The sequence below is a fragment of the Piliocolobus tephrosceles genome, chromosome 5 (assembly GCF_002776525.5).
Source record: "Piliocolobus tephrosceles isolate RC106 chromosome 5, ASM277652v3, whole genome shotgun sequence".
Lineage (NCBI taxonomy): Eukaryota > Metazoa > Chordata > Mammalia > Primates > Cercopithecidae > Piliocolobus > Piliocolobus tephrosceles.
This window is the reverse complement of record NC_045438.1, coordinates 117282383-117300169: the sequence shown is the minus strand read 5'-3', so window position 1 is coordinate 117300169 and position 17787 is coordinate 117282383. Positions and strand designations below refer to the sequence as shown.

General features: G+C 38.5%; 1 protein-coding gene and 1 pseudogene across 2 annotated transcripts in view; both read right to left on the bottom strand.

Moving 5' to 3' along the window:
• Positions 1 to 17787, bottom strand: part of PKHD1 (PKHD1 ciliary IPT domain containing fibrocystin/polyductin) — a 469171-nt gene that overhangs the window by 110751 nt on the left and 340633 nt on the right. The gene's annotated exons all lie outside the window — the stretch shown is intronic.
• LOC111543131 lies at positions 12961 to 14819 on the bottom strand (annotated as a pseudogene). Its single transcript, XR_002731765.2, has one exon. The product of XR_002731765.2 is annotated as an ATP synthase subunit alpha, mitochondrial pseudogene (transcript).

Here is a 17787-nt window from a genome sequence, read left to right as displayed (position 1 = left end):
AAATAATTTATAACCTGGCAGGGTCCACGATGGCGGCACTCCCTTTGCCAAATGGAACAATTGTTCAAGAGGGGCCACCAGAGCAAGTCATGCTACCTGGCACCTCCCAGCCCCCACACCTCTTCTGCATTCCACATCCTTCCTTTAAAAACCTCTGTGTTCCCTCCACAAATTGAAGAGTGGAATTGCTTTCTACTCTTCCCCTGCTAGCAGGGATAATAAACAAATCTTGCTTCCTTTTATCACAACTTATTATTTTGACTTCTTTTTGTAAGCAGTGAGCAGCCGGACCCATTTGCCGGTTACACGACCTCAGTCCTACAACCACATGGAACTGAATCTGGCCAAGAACCTGAGTGAGACAGAAGGTGACATCATCTCCAGAAATTCTAGAAAGAAACACAATCCTGTCACTATCTGAATTTTGGCCATGAGAGATCTGAAGCAGAGAAACCAGACAAGTTCACCAGCGTTCTGACCTACAAAACTGTGAGATAATACTTAGGTTTTGTTTGGAGCCACTACACTGTTAATAATTTGTTATAGCAGCAATAGAAAACTTATACAAAAACCAGTATGTCATGCTCAAATGTTCATCACCATCCCAACCAGAATCATGATAAATGGTGGCAGTGGTGGCAATGAAATGGAATAGTCAAGATATTTAGTACGTATCCCATGTCAGGCCTGGGGCCAAGTTTTTCAAATGCATTTTGTCTACAAAGTTATAAAGCTCTAAGATTTCCTTTGTCTCTAACATGTTCAAACAAAAAGACAGAATATAGCCTACAGATATGGAATAGGCTGGTTTCCACATGGGCAGTGCCCAAGAAAAGTTGCATCCTACCAATATCACCCAAAAGGGAAGAAATTATTACTCACAGCCACATAAAAAAAATGGCTTCAACTCCCTTCCTTCATGACAATTACTTTCAAGAACTTACATTCAGTTTTTATTAATATTTCTCCTGTGAGGAAGCTTATCGAATTGAAATTGAGTCATACTGGAAGTCCTTAATTCTGTAGTAGAAAGATTGGCTTCTAGGTCTAGGAAAATTTCTTTTCTTTGGTGTTCTTTTCCTTGACACACTTTACAAAATAACCAACTCATTTTTCAAGAAGTGTCCCTGTAACTCTAAATAACCTCATCAATATTTTCTAGTAATTCTATGGGGTTTTCCATCTTTAATCCATTTAAAATTTATTTTTATAAAGAAAAAGATAAAAATTTCTAAATTGTTTTTTCTCCCTAAATGATGAGTCAAATGGCTCAACATTGCTAATTGAATAATTTCTATTTTCCCATAATTTAACATGCTATTTTTGTTATAAACTAAATTGTCAAATGCATCTGAATCTATTTCTGACTTTAAAAAGTTTGTTCCATTAACACATTTATTTCTAGAATACTTTTAATGAATGCTTCCAATGTCAGAAACTGACATTAGTTTTTACATCTCATGAAAATGTAAATACATAAAGAAAAAAACTGTAAACAAGATAAATGATTTTTTCAGACCCATAATATTGAGATAACTTGCTTAGTACTTATTTATGAGCTGCTTTGGTATCTATTGGCAAGGCACAAGCATTTTATTTATTGGAGGGACTGTTCAAGTATTCCCTTCCATTAAAATGTGCATGTATGCATACACATGAAAATACAAAAATAATGAAACTGAAAATAGATAAATTCAGTCTTTCATCTGAAAGACGAAATTCATCCATTCGTCTCAGGCATAAAACAAGCTTAAATTTGAGCTTCCACCTTCTAAATTTTTCAGAGGTTGGAAGGGAGGGAAGAGGGTCTCACTCTGTCACCCAGGCTGGAGTGCAGTAGTACAATCATGGCTTGCTGCAGCCTTGACCTCATAGGCTCAGGCAATCCTCTTACCTCACCCTCCCAAGTAACTGGTACTACAGGTGTGCACCACCACACCTGGCTAATATTTTTGTTAAATTTTTCAATACTGTTGTACTGAAAGGATTAAAGTAGCAATGCAGCGTTATTCCATTATTAAATTTTGAAGACTAGGAACACAGCTTACTAGTCAATGAAGTCCTTGAAATAATATGGGGAAAAAAAAGAGAGAAAAAAAGAAATAAACTAAAATAAAAAGAAATAGAAAATACAGAGCCAGTTTATTATTATGGCAAAAAACCATGTAATTTCATTTAGGAATAGGTATTCAAAAACAGCTCCTCTTGTGGAACACTGATATTACTGCTTTTCAAACATACAATAAAACAGAGAAATATGAATAGATTTCTCATAAAGGATTGCTAACTTGAGTAGTAAAATTGTGTTTCAGAAAATCTTGATGCTTTGTTTGGAGGACTGAGTATTTAAATAATATCTCCTGCAAATGGCAGGTAATCCAAGTCTAGACAAGCTTTGTTTGTTAATTGACTGAATTATATGCCCAGAATCAATTAGGTGCTCTCTAGAATGGTTTCTAATTCTGTGATTCATTTCTAATCCTAGGAACCCAGGCTGCATCTGAAGACTGTTGACTTATAAAAATGTAATTTAATAGGGATAGAGTCTAGTACATGGATTAAAAAATCGATGTTCTTTAATGTGTGTCCCTCAGAACAAAGGAAGAAAGATATCCATATGGTGAGTGCAGCTACATGTAGCTATTTAGTCTTTGAAATGTGACTAGTGCAACTAAGGAGCTAAGCTTTAAATTATGTATAATTTTAATTAATTATAATTTAAAATGTAAAACAGATAACAATTATTGGAAAATGTTTAGGTATATTTTAAACAATGTTTATATGTGATTCTACTTTGTCAATTGCAAAGTTTATAAAATATAGGCAAAGATCAAATACTTTTGATAAAAACATAATTTATAAATTGACATATGTCATAACAGTGAAGAGCACAACAGATTTTAAACACATAGTATAAGAAATAGAATGCAAAATATCTCAACTTTCACACTGATTACATATTAAAATGATGATTTTTTTAAATATATTAAGCAAAATTAAATGTATTATTAAATTTAATTTCATCTGTTTCTTTTTACTGCTTTTAGCCTGTATGCTAAGATATTAAATTACACTAGTGCATTATATTTCTATTGAACAATACTGTTCTGGATGGGTAATACTCACTTCTTATTCCTAGATTTTGAAAAAATCACTGAAGGCAAGATCATCAAAAAATATGCCAGTCCTTCATAAAAATTTCAAAAATTTGTGGATCAAAAAACACTACCAACAGAGTGAAAAGGAAACCTGCAGTATGGGGGAAAATATTTGCAAATCATATGTCTAGTAAGGGATTAATATCCACAACATATAGAGAACTCCTAAGATTCAACAACAACAACAACAAAAAACCAAATAGCCCAATTCAAAAATTAGTATGGGACTTGAATAGACATTTCTCCAAAAAAGATATTCAAATTAACAGTGACCCCATGAAAAGATGTTCAACACTACTAATCATTTGGGAAATGCAAATTAAAATTACAATGCTATCTCACCTCACACCCATTGAAATGGTTACTATCAAAATAGAAAATTTCATGCAGGGCACGGTGGCTCATGCCTGTAATCCCAACACTTTGGGAGGCCGAGGCGGGTGGATCACGAGGTCAGGAGATTGAGACCATCCTATCTAACATGGTGAAACCCCGTCTCTACTAAAACTACAAAAAATTAGCTGGGTGTGGTGGCAGGCACCTGTACTCCCAGCTACTCGAGAGCCTGAGGCAGGAGAATGGAGAGAATGGTGTGAACCCAGGAGGCGGAGCTTGCAGTGAGCCGAGATCGTGCCACTGCATTCCAGCCTGGGGTAACAGAGCAAGACTCTATCTCAAAAAATATATATAGAAAATCTGAAGTGTCAACAAGGATATAGAGAAATCATTGTGTACTGTTGGTGGGGATGTCAAATGGTACAGCTATTGTGGGAAACAATATGATGGTTCCACAAAATTTAAAAACAGAACTACCATATGACCTTGCTATTTCACTTCTGGATCTATACCAAATAGAACTGAAAGTAGAGTCGCTAAGTGATATTTGTATGCCATATTCATAGCAGCATTATTTACAATAGCTAAAACATGGAGCAATCCAGGTGTCCATGGGTGGATGAATGGATAAGCAAAATGTGGTAAGTTCATGCAATGGAATGAAATTCCATAATATGCTACAACATGGATGAACCCTGAGAACATTATGCTAAAAGAAATAAGCCAGTCCCAAGAGGTATTGTATGATTCTACTTACATGAGGTACTTAAGGGTAGTCAAAATCATAGAGACAGAGAGTGGAATGTTGGTTTTCAGGGACATGGGGTAGGGAAGAATGGGAAGTTACTGTTTAATGACATTAGAGTTTCAGTTTTAAGAGTTGAAAAGACCTATGGAGAAGTATGGTAGTGATGGTTGCACAATACTATGAATGTATTTAATACCACTGAACTGTACACTTAAATTTGGTTAAGATGAGCTGGGCATGGTGACTCACACCTGTAATCCCAACACTTTGGGAGAACGAGGTGGGCGGATCACAAGGTCAGGAGATCTAGATCATCCTGACTAACATGGTGACACCCCATCTCTACTAAAAATATAGAAAATTAGCCGGGCGTGGTGGCAGGTGCCTGTAGTCCCAGCTACTCCAGAGGCTGAGGCAGGAGAATGGCATGAACCCGGGAGGCAGAGCTTGCAGTGAGCCGAGATCACGCCACTGCCTTCCAGTCTGGGTGCCAAAGCGAGACTCCATCTTAAAAAATTAAAAATAAATAAATAAATAGTTAAGATGGTAAATTTTATATTATGTGTATTTTACCACAACAAAAACATAAGCCAGTCTAAAACCTGGAGAACTAAAAAAATGTTATATGTTAGCTGGTAGAAGGAATTTGGAGTTCCTATGCTTGAAAAAGTCTTATTTGGTTTATTGTAAAATCACTGTCTTACTGTCTTTGAATATGTAAAAGGCTGTAATACAGAAAGACTTACATGAAACGTGGAAAGACATACTCTGTCATGACAAAAGGCAAACTAGGTCACTGGGTAGAAGTCATAGAAGGAAGAGCATAACAATAACAGTTATTCAAAATATAATATAATATAGACAGCCTTAAAAGGGTGTGAACTCCCACTTCCTGGGAAAATGAAAGGTAAAGGGCACGTAGGCATGTGAAGTGAAGCTGATTGACCTTCAAGGGACCATCCAAATCAAAGACACTACAATCTTGCGATTTCTTTCCAACTAGCATGTATTCCTGCAGACTAATAGATTAACATAAGGCAATATTTCCCAAAATGTGTTCTGATGTACGCTTACTCCAAGGGACCCTAATGTGTAGTATGAACAGGTATTCTGTAGTCAAAAAGCTTGGGAAGTACTGGGTAACACAAAATTAAACAGTATTTTTAAAAATTTAGTTGCAGAACTTATCAGAATCCTTAGTATTTTCTTACACACGGTGGTCTCCGAAATAGGAATAGTCAGAGTGTTCAAAATTTATCTGGCCATGTACCACATTTTTTACAATCTCCTAAAATTAGAAAATGGGGGAATATTCTTTGAAAATGCTAAAACAAATTATGCATTAATTAAATCTATAAAATTTACTTTGTGGAAGAGTTGACTGGCAAACTAAACTTAAATTCCTGACTTTCTTATTCACATTTGTTCCTGCATTCAACAAACATTAACAAAGCATATATTATGTTCCAGAAATTGTACTAGAAATTCAAAGACATTTAGCTTGAAGTCACTAACAGTCTGGTGAGAAGGTAGACTTGTAAAAATGATGGCAGCAGCCCACGAGAAGGGCTGTAATGGAGCTGAGCAATGGGTGAAGGAGGGTCACAAAGGTCCTTCATATTCCTGAGTTCTAACCAACTGCAGGTCAAAAATATGTGGAGAAAAAAAAAAACAACTCTACAAAGTTCCAAACAGAGGTTTTACTTGATTTTGATTTTACCACATGGTGAGTACTATGTTGAATCCGTACAAACAAAGTGATGTGTTAGCCATCTTATTAGGTATTATAAGTAATCTACAGATGATTTAAAGTATACAGGATAATGTATGTAGATTAGATGCAAATACTACACCTTTTTTATATAAGACCTGAGCATCTGTGGATTTTGGTATCTGTAGGGGTCCTGGAACCAATGCCACATGGATATTTAGGGATAGCTGTATATATATTATGTATGAAGAAGAGGAACTAAATGAGTTTTTTGTGTGTGTGGTTGTTATAATATTGCCCTTCAAAAATGTTAAAGTAGTCAACAGTTACTCGTTAAACTCTAAAAATCTATTTGCTACCAAGTAAAGTAAAATATGTGAATGATCCAGTTAATTACATCTTTGCATAGAGTCCTACCAGATGATTCAAACCACACAATGATAATTATCCAGAAGTGGCTATGAACTCTGGCTTTGGAATCAGACAAATATAGATTTAAATTTTGGTTCTGCATGTTCTAACTGTGGGACTGTGAAAAATTAGTTAACTTCTCCAAACCTCTATTTTTCCAAATGCTGAAGGGGGATAACGATCCCTTCATGTTAAGGTTGTTGTAAGGATAAATGAGAGTATTCATAAACTACTCAGCATAATGCCTGGCACATGGAATGTACTAGATAATGGTAATTATTATTATTGCTAGTTTGTTTGGAAAATTGCTAGGATAATTGTACAATCTCAGTTTTCTTTGTTCTGTGTGGATGGAGCTTTGTATGTGATGAAAGCTGATAGGTCTAAAACAGTTAACACTGAAGGATATAAAGAAAGAAGGAAGAAAACTTGGATAGATGGTACCAGGTAGTATAGCATAGTCTTAAAAACACAGTTTGGGGCTGGGCGTGATGACTCATGCCCGTAATTGTAGCACTTTGGGAGGCCAAGGTAGGAGGATTACTTGAGTCCAGAAGTTTAAGACCCGCCTGGACAATATAGTGAGACCTCATCTCTACTAAAAATGTTTTTTAAAAAAACTAGCCAGGTGTGGTGGCATGTACCTGTAGTCATAGCTACTTGGAAGGCTGAGGTGGGAGGATCACTTGAGCCCAGGAGTTGGAGGTTGTAGTGAGCTCTGATTGTACCACTGCACTCTGGCCTGAGCGACAGAGTGAGACTTTCTTTCTAAAAATAAAAAAATAAAAATAAAACACAGTTCAATCAGAACCTTGTTAATTAGCTTTATGACTTGGACAAGCTACCTAATGTCTACATCAGTTCCCACATCTATAAAATGGAGTCAACAGGACTGTCTCTTAGAGTAGATCCCGCTGATGGCATTAAATAAAGTAACTCATTGAAAGGTCACAGCACAGAGTCAGAAATATGGTGGACACTCAGCAAGTGTTAGATGCTGTTATTGTTAATGGAAGATTTGAGGAGCAAGACAATCACAGTAATAACATGCCTAGATTGAGGAAAGGAAAAGGAAATTGTCCCCATACATCACATGCCTGTTCACATCATCCTTTATAGATCACACATGAAAAATCATTCCAACTCACAGCATGGACTGCTTCAAAATGTAATCAAATATTGTTATGCCATTCACTGCCTGGAGACCAGGCAAGTCATGAGGGAGTGAGAAAATAAGGTGAAGGAAAGGTACTTTTTGGGTCTTAACAACATACTACTAGAATCCCCCTCTGCTTGGGATTAAAATCCCTTGCAGCCACGTATCCCAAAGAGTCTAATATTTTCTGAGACTCCACTGTGCCTTTATATTTTAATACCCTGACATCTGGAATCCTAAAAGTCTAATGTTTAACCATAAATATCTGCTGAGATTAAAGAGCTATATACCAAGCTTCAATCTTTGGGGCCTATAATTGCTTGGGAAAAGAGAATGGTATTTTCCCCTCTAGCTAGAAGAAAAAGACCTCTGCAAGCACTGATATTGGCAGACAAATTTTCTAACAACCGTTTCCCCTCTCCATTCTGTCCTCTCATTTTCTCCCTCCCTCTCCAATCTCCCATTTTATAATACCATCTTGCTGTCATTCTCAGGACAAATGGGAAGAAAGAGAAGCCTAGAAAGCTTAAAGAAAAGACACATTTCAAGGTCTAGCAACAAAAAGTTGAGAAACTGCTAGCTACTCTCTGTTAAGCAGCTGAGCAGACATTGCCACAATACCTGAACTTTCCCCATTATTCAGTTAGAAACCACTTCATCACTCAATGGGCTGACAGTCAAATGCCAGCTTTATTTTCTTTTTTTATCAACCTAATCTTTTATTTTTGATTTGAGGCCAGTCACTTTTAAGGTCTCCACAGTGGTTTATAACTTTCTTTCTTGAGAAGTGTCCAAGAAGTAACACAATTTGAAAAATGTTCCCTACTGTCTCATGGTAAAGAATGGGAAACTCACCTGCCCTGAAGTTGTATGTGGTCAGAAATCTTGGTCAGACCACAGCACTTTGCTGGAAATAATGTCAAGGAAAGTGTGGGAAAAGCTTATCGTGAGTTTATATTTCTAATATAACTACTCAATGTGGCATTTAAAACATAAACTTAGTATCAAACCCATTTTTATCCACTGATGTATTATGAAAGTGACATTTTGAGGTCAGTCACCTCACTTCTAGGAAAAATGATCTACTTAAAAAGAGGTTTAATATGTTGTTTTTATTCAAATACTTAATTAAGATTGTAAATATTCCTGAAGCTTTTTAGCTAATGTTCTTTTCTCTTGAGGAAATATATTCAGTGTGTTCATAAGCAAGTATGTTTATATCTGTTGGTATTTGGCACAGAGAGCTAATTCTTGATTATTCATGAAAATTTGAAACTATCCACTTATTAAATTAAAAATATTATCTTCTTAATATCTTGTTTATTTATTTCAAAAGGAACATATAACTCTATAGTGGTGATTCTCAAACCTAACACAGCACAATCACTTATTGTTTGTGTGTGTGTGTGTGTGTGTGTTTAACTCAAAGGTCTAGACTTCACACACACCTATTGATTCAAAGTCTCTTTACATGCCAATGAATGTTTAATGTCCTAGATGATCCTAATGATAAGCCAGTTTTAAGAGCTAGTGTCCTGACCGCATCATGAAAAAATATTGCCAGGAGGATGAAGGGGCATTGTTTTGTTTTAAAATTTTCAGTCTATTGAAGAGTAATACTTTTTTTATTTTTTATATTTTTTGTGATTTTTTTTTATTGTTATACTTTAAATTCTAGGGTACATGTGCATAATGTGCAGGTTTGTTACATATGTATACTTGTGCCATGTTGGTGTGCTGCACCCATCAACTCGTCAGCACCCATCAATTCGTCATTTATATCAGGTATAACTCCCAATGCAATCCCTCCCCCCTCCCGCCTCCCCATGATAGGCCCCAGTGTGTGATGTTCCCCTTCCAGAGTCCAAGTGATGTCATTGTTCAGTTCCCACCTATGAGTGAGAACATGCGGTGTTTGGTTTTCTGTTCTTGTGATAGTTTGCTAAGAATGATGGTTTCCAGCTGCATCCATGTCCCTACAAAGGACACAAACTCATCCTTTTTTATGGCTGCATAATATTCCATGGTGTATATGTGCCACATTTTCTTAATCCAGAATGTCCATCTGTGACAGACTGGAGTAATATTTTTTTTAAAAAAAGAATACAAATTATCAGATAAATTAGATATACAAACTATAAGCCCCATATTTTACTTATTAGACTCAACAGACATAAAATTACTCTACCAAATTGCTATGTTTCTAAGTGGTAAATTTCTGTGAATACGTCACTGTAGACAGGTAGCCAATAGTTTGTGGGCCAGCACATGTGGAGCAGCTACCTCCAAGCCTCACCTGCTTCCCTTCCACCTGCACAGCTTCTGGGCTGCACTGCCTGCCTCCAGACAGCCAATGCACTCCAACACAGCTAGTACAATCTTTTCAGGGAATGAGGAAAATCCTACCACCACCTTTCTTAAAATCTCCCAAAATATATAGAAATAGAAAATAAAACTGTGGTTAACAGAGACAGGTGTTTGGGGGTATGAGGGGATGTTGGTCAAAGGACACAGAGTTGCAGATATATAAGGATATGTAAGGCGAATAAATCCAGAGGTCTAATTCACAACGTGAGGACTCTAGGTTAATAATATTGTGTTGTAGTCAGGATTTTTGCTAATATTACGGATTATAGGTGCTCTTGCCACAAAAAGTAGGGGCGGTTAACCATGTGAGATGATAGATATGTTCATTTGTTTCACTATAGTAGTCATTTTACTATGTGTAAGAGTATCAAACCATCATGCTGTACATCTGAAATGTACACTAAGTAGAGAAATAAATTGAAATAAAATCCAAACCTTTTACCCCGGCCAAGAAAGAGGCTGGCTCTTGTCTATCTGCAACTGCTCCTTCTCTCAAAAACTGCACACAGCGTTCTCCTTTCCAGCCACCACTCACACCTGCTGAGGCCCTTTCGGGTCTCACAGTCCCTGCCCTGGCTGCTCCCTCTCCCTGGAAGGCTCCTCTGTCTGTTCAGAGCAGGCTGTCCTCACTCCTCTTTCAGGTCTCATTTGAAATGCAACTATTTCAAATAGCAATTCCCCTGCACAAAAGACACACACGCACACAGACAACTCAAACTACTTTTCTAGCCCAAAACACTATTGTATTTTTTCCATCCTTCTCATCTCTCCTGCAATGTATATGTGTGTGTGTATGTGTGTGTGCATATATATACACACATATATACACTGCCTGCCTCCAGGCAGCCTGCGCACTATCTATATATATATATATACACACACACACATATATATATGCACACACATATATAATATATACATGTTATACACATACACATATGTGTGTGTATGAATGTATATGTATTATATACAACATATATATTTTTTTTTAGTCAGGTCTCACCCTGTCAACCAGGCTGGAGTGCAGTGGCATCACCTTGGCTCACTGCAACCCCCACCTCCCAGGTTCAAGCAATTTTCATCCCTCAGCCTCCTGAGTAGCTGGGATCACAGGCACGCGCCATCACATCTGGCTAATTTTTCTATTTTCAGTAGAGACGGATTTTTGCCACATTGGCCATGCTGGTCTCCGACTCCCAACCTTGGGTGATCTGCCTGCCTCAGCCTCCCAAAGTGCTGGGATTATAGGCATGAGCCACCGGTCCCAGAATATTTTTTTGTTTATTTGGAATTTCGTTTCTGTACATCTGGAATTTGTATTTGTTTATGTACCTAACCCTACTGGAACATAAGCTTGATGGCAGCAGAAATATTGTTTTGTTCATTGTTATAGTTTCCATACTTAGAGAGGCTCTGGTAGATAGGAAGTAGGCAAAATACACTTGGCAAATCAATGAAAATGCCAATTTCAGAGTGTAGCATAAACAAGGTGTTCATGCAATGCTAGCTTTCATTTTATCTCCCTTCCGCTTTTTTTGTCATGGTTGAGAAATTGTTAAATGCTATTGAAACTGAAGCTCTGGTTTCTTTCTGTTGCCTCCCGACACTGCTGGTGCCCCACATGTATGAATCGGGTTGTGAGGTGATGACACCCATTTGTAGCCTGGGACAGACAGAAACTTAGTACGGAGCCAGAATGGAAAGTTCTGGTATCTGCCTAATTCTACCTGAATGGGACATTAATTTCAGTGCTTTGTTCTTCTAAATGATTTTGAATGTTCAGATCATCAGATGCCTCCATAATCAAAAGAACTCCTTTCCAGAATAAAATGTAAATGGTTCTCAGAAGATCACCTGCTTGGAGGCCGGGCGCGGTGGCTCAAGCCTGTAATCCCAGCACTTTGGGAGGCTGAGGCAGGAGAATGGCGTAAACCCGGGAGGCGGAGCTTGCAGTGAGCTGAGATCTGGCCACTGCACTCCAGCCTGGGCAACAGAGCAAGACTCCATCTCAAAAAAATAAAAATAAAAAAGAAGATCACCTGCTTGGCATGAGCTGTCTTGCTCTCTACTGTTATACATTTTTCAAAGTTGGCTGCATGCAAACTTACAGATAAGTATAAAACAAAATTAGCAGCTCTCTTCTCCCCTGGCTACACACCCTGCATTACACAGATAGCAAAACCCACTGGCAGAGTGTTCCTGAGAGCTGACCCACATGGATGGTTTTTGCTCCTAATGCCAGAATATATGACAATATGCTGGGACCTGTGGATATCTGTCTGGGTGAGTAGTTTTTGTATGAACTTATATGTGCAAATAAAGTCTGTTATTTTCTAAATTAAAAATAAACCTCAAAGGCAATGGACTCCAAATGACTTGGAGTGATACGTTTAAAAAATATGGAAAGGATATAAGCATCTGTTAATGACATTTGGAATAAATACAAAATTTGGTTCCAGTGGTCTCCATTTTCACCTTAGCTGCATTACTTTCTCTGGTTTACTGAAGATAATCATAGATTCTTGTCTTGAAGAGAAAAAATACAAAACAGTCATTAATTATCCTGAGATTAAATCTGTGCTTTTTATCATCCACCAGATTGTGGACAGGAACTGGAAAGTAGCTAAGAGAAGATGGTTTAAAACTGAAAAGAAATTTGCATTAGGGAAGGAGGGATTTACTCATACTTTGGAAGTCAAAGAAAAACACTGCAATCCTGTCAGCACCCGGAAGGCACCATTTACTATGTGCTGTCTCTTTCATTGGAAGAGGACACAGATTGTATTTTTAGTGCAGTAAACAGCAGATTCCTCTGTGGGAATCCTTGCAGTTGGTACCTATAGCAACCTCATTTAAAATGTTATAAAGCTCTAAAACATAAGGAGTTTAGGCAGTCAGTCATATATACCTCCATACGGACATTTAGCCACTCACACACATACATGCTTGTCCACACACTGATAGTAAATTGTGTGTAATATTATATTACTCATGGAGTTTTACCTTTGAATCATGTTTGACAGCCATGGTAAAGAGCTGAGAAAAAGCAAATATTCTTTTTTTTTTTTTTTTTTTTTTACACATTATGGAACCTTTATTTTTCATGTGATTTCTGTACATAAGGAGTATGAGAGTAACCCTTTTACAAATGGAACTAATTTACTAGAACAGTAACAAAATTGAACTGGTATTTGATGTGAATCCACAGGAGTTTAAGCTTCAAATCCAGCCAAGAACTTTGTTACAATCTCTTTCAGCTTTGCATCTGATTCTTCTGAGATCTTTCCATCAGCCCTGATAGTGCCCAACAGGACTTGGTGCTGGCTGACAACATGAGACAAGAAAGCATTTTCAAACTTTGTAATCTTGCTGGGCTCCAGTTTATCAAGATAGCCCCTTACACCAGCATAGATAACAGTCACTTGTTCTTCAATAGCCATGGGAGAATACTGTCCTTGCTTCAGCAACTCAGTTAGACGCACGCCACGACTCAAAAGTTGTTGAGTGGCAGCATCGAGGTCAGAACCGAACTGGGCAAAAGAAGCAACCTCACGATACTGAGCCAATTCCAGCTTCATGATACCTGCCACCTGCTTCATAGCCCTGGTTTGGGCAGCAGATCCGACACGAGACACAGACAGACCAACGTTAATGGCAGGGCGGATACCTTTGTAGAACAATTCTGTTTCCAAGAAGATCTGTCCGTCAGTGATGGAAATGACATTCGTTGGAATGTAAGCAGACATATCACCAGCCTGTATTTATATGACTGGCAAAGCAGTCAAGGAGCCACCACCAAAAGCATCGTTCATTTTGGCTGCTCTCTCCAGCAATCGGGAGTGTAGGTAGAACACACCACCAGGATAGGCCTCACGACCAGGGGGTCGGCGCAGCAACAGAGACATCTGACGGTAAGCAACAGCCTGTTTGGATAAGTCATCATAGATGATCAAAGCATGTTTGCCATTATCTCTAAAATACTCTCCCATGGAACAGCCAGAGTAAGGAGCCAGGTACTGAAGTGGGGCAGCATCTGAGGCTGTAGCTGACACCACAATGGTGTACTTCATGGCATCTGCATCTGTAAGTCTCTTCACCAACTGGGCAACAGTGGATCTCTTTTGACCAATAGCAACATAGATACAGTACAGCTTCTTCTTTTCATCAGATCCATCATTGAAACGTTTCTGGTTAATGATTGTGTCAATAGCAATTGAAGTTTTCCCAGTCTGTCGGTCACCAATAATCAGCTCACGCTGACCACGACCAATTGGCACCAAGCTATCCACAGCCTTAATGCCAGTCTGCATTGGTTCCCGCACTGAAATTCGAGGAATGATACTGGGGGCTTTCAGACCAACTCGCCTACAGGTCTTGGAACCAATTGGACCCTTTCCATCAATAGCATTACCAAGAGCATCAACTACACGACCCAACAGCTCCTCACCAACTGGAACATCCACAATGGCTCCTGTCCTCTTCACTATATCTCCTTCCTTAATCAGTTTACCATTTCCAAACACGACAACACCAACATTGTCAGGTTCCAAGTTCAAGGACATACCCTTTAAGCCTGAAGAAAACTCTATCATTTCTTCTGCTTGAACATTCCTCAGCCCATGTACGCGGACAATACCATCACCAATACTTAAGACACGCCCAGTTTCTTCAAGGTCAACAGAAGTGTCAGCTCCAAGAATACGCTCTTCAAGAATAGAGGACATCTCAGCAGTCCCAGTCTTCTGAAGATGAGTGTTAGAGGCATGGAGGTTCCTTGCAGCAATGAAAGATGAACCCAAAGCATTTCTGGAGACCAGTCCGGCCCGCCGAGGGAGGGCGCGGACCACGGCCGCAGCAACGCGTACGGACAGCATCTTTGCAGTTTCTCCGCAGGCATTACCTCTGCAGCCGCAGCCTCCGGAATGACTCGAAAAAGCAAATATTCTACCATTGCAACCAGCAGCAAGAACATATTTGTCCCTAAACAGCGTATTACACCACCTGGTAAGCAATCACCTAAAAAGAATATTCTTATGATTTAGACATGGAGAATTTGACTGACATTTTAGAGTTTCTATTTGTAACAGATGCTTTTGATGCCACATCCATGTATTTTTGGCATTCACCTTCATACACCAAAGGCTGCTACCACAAAAACCTATGACTTCCTTCTGAAAAGCCTTTTTTTCTTTTGATAACTTTGGTGTTAATGTTTTTCTCTCTCTTTTTTTTTCCTTCTGAGAGTTTTTGGTGGCCTCAAGGAAGAGCACAGCTAGCCTGTGTTCAGAGAAAGCTAAAGGGCTGGAGAGTTAATGTCCCCAAAGCATCCCCCAAAGTCCTGACAGAAAAGAAAGGTAAGCTCAAAGACAGAGGAGCCAGGATTTGAAATATAAATACATGAGCTTCCCTGTGGCTTGGCTGGGATAATTTGGGGTGATGTTCCCATGATCTCCCGCAGTTCCCCATCAGACTTGAGCATCAGCTTCCACAGTGGCAACCAGTTTGATAACACTTCCCTTACTGGCCTTATTTCTTTTCCTAGTATACTTCCTCACTTCCCTACTGGTGTTTTATGGGATCACCCCCGATTAAACTACTTGAATTCTAAGCCTTGTATCAGGGTCTGCTTCCAGGACAACCCAAACTAACACATTGTCTTCAGTCTTCATTCCCTTCTGTTAGGATAAAATATAATTTTCATCAAATGTTCTGAAACACACATCCCTTATGGATTCCACAGAAATGGAATCCTCACCAAAAGCTCAAGTCCAGAAAAGTCCCACAATTAGGCATGTGCTTATTTTAACATATCAGAATGTTTTCCCCATAGCATAAATACCTGTAATGGCGGAATAATTCTTAAAACCAATAGAAAACTTACTATAGAACGCCATTTGAGTAGATCTAGGGGTACAGAGGAGGGTAACCCCTTATCTTTTTTCTTTTGCTACTTTCTTTTTACTACGACCCACATATTTTCTCAGTATAAATGTGTCCCTGAGTTTCATTCTTCTATGCAAAAAAGGTATTTGCTGGTTCTATTCAACAAATGCAGCCGACATATTAAAATGAACATTTACTCAGCATTTCCATGCACTTGGCACTGAGTTTAAAACCAATACTGTAGTCCCCACAGCTTGTCACTCGATTCCAGAGATAAGCCTTCAACATATGGAAAAACATAAAATAAATATTAAAAAGTATAAGTATTCAAGCATGAAATTTTATGGTAATTAAAATAATTATATGTAGAAACAGCCCCAAGTGCCAAATGCTGTACTGTAGCAGTAGTTCAGATGAAAGAAAGGTGAAAACAAGTAAAGAGATACCTAGAACTATCTGCATTTTAGGCTTTCGTATTACAGATAAATTCTTCAACCAATGACCTGAAGGCCTCAGTTCATTCTGCATGCTCTTGGATGATGCAAAACAGCAAGCTACTCTGGCTGGTTACCTATAATCCATTCATTTGATCAGTCAACCAAAGTTTATTGAGTATCCTCCCAAATACACATCAGTGAGAAAAAAAATCCTGCCCTCATGAAGTTTGCGTTCTAAAAAGGATAAACAGTACATTAACGTAAGCAATTATATTTATAATATAATGTTAAGTAACACGAATCTAACAAACAATAAAGCAAGCATAGCAGAGCTACAGAATAATGATCTCATGATTATTTTACATAGGGTGGTCAAGGATGGCTTCTCTGAGGGTACCTTATTTGAACAGTAGGAACTAGCTCCCAAAGAAGTGAGAATAAAATATTCCAGGAAGAGGAAAAAGCCAGGGCAAAGGCCCTGATGTAGGGATATGCTTACCATGTTAAAGGAACAGTAAGAGACCAGGATGACTAAGTAAAAGGTCTGTCACAAGAGAGGAGGTGAGAGAGTAGGCAGGAACCAGGGGCTGCAAGACTTACAGGCTTATAGCTGGGACTTAATTCTGAATGGGTGGAAAGCTAAAAATATCACTCTGGCCATTATGTGAAGAATAGACTAGAGACTACAAAAGTAGAAGGAAGAAGATCAGCAAGGTGGCTATTCTCTCACCTAGTGAGAGACAATGGTGGCTAGTAGTAAAGGGAATGGTGAGAGTGGTAGTAGTGGAGGAAATGAGTAGATTGAGAATTTGGGTTAGGAAAAAGAAAAATAAAAGATGACTCCCAGGATTTTACTTAAATAGCCTCAGGAATGGTGGCACCAATTATTGAGGTAGGGACAGCTAGGCAACAAGCAGGTTGTAGATGGGGCAGAGATCAAGAATCTTTTTGAGGCATATTGAGTCTGAGATGTCTATTATCTTTCCAAGTAAAGTCAGTTGGCTATACTAGACCAAATTTCAGGGTCAAGTCTAGGCTGAGGATATAAACTGGAAGTCATCAGCATTTGATGGTATTTCAGTCTTGGTCCTAGGGAGCAAAATTAGAGAAAGAAGGAAAAAGGTCTCAGGACATAGTCCTGTGACAGTCTCACATTCAAAACTTAAAAAGGACAAGGAAGACCAGAAAAGATATCTGAGATAATGAGATAGGGAAAAAAACAGAAAAACTTCTTTACGTTTGACCACAGCAAGTTCCAATTGAACACAAATGGGAATTCAGAGTCACCTTGTTAGTGGAAATAAAAAGACAATGACCTCTCCAGGGGTCCAGCCATAAAAACTGATATAAAAGGGGCTTTGCTTGCATAAGCAAGAAGAGGAAGAAGTTTGGAGCACAGCTCTGTTTGGGGGACAGTTGGAGAATGGAGAAAAGCGAGACAAACTACATGACATCTACCCTACCATTGAGACAGCACTTTAAGTCCTGACAGAAAAGAAAGGTAAGCTTAAAGAAAAAGGAGCTGGTTCCATGGCAGACCAGTATGAAACACTGAGCATGGTGACTGCTTCAGGCCCAAG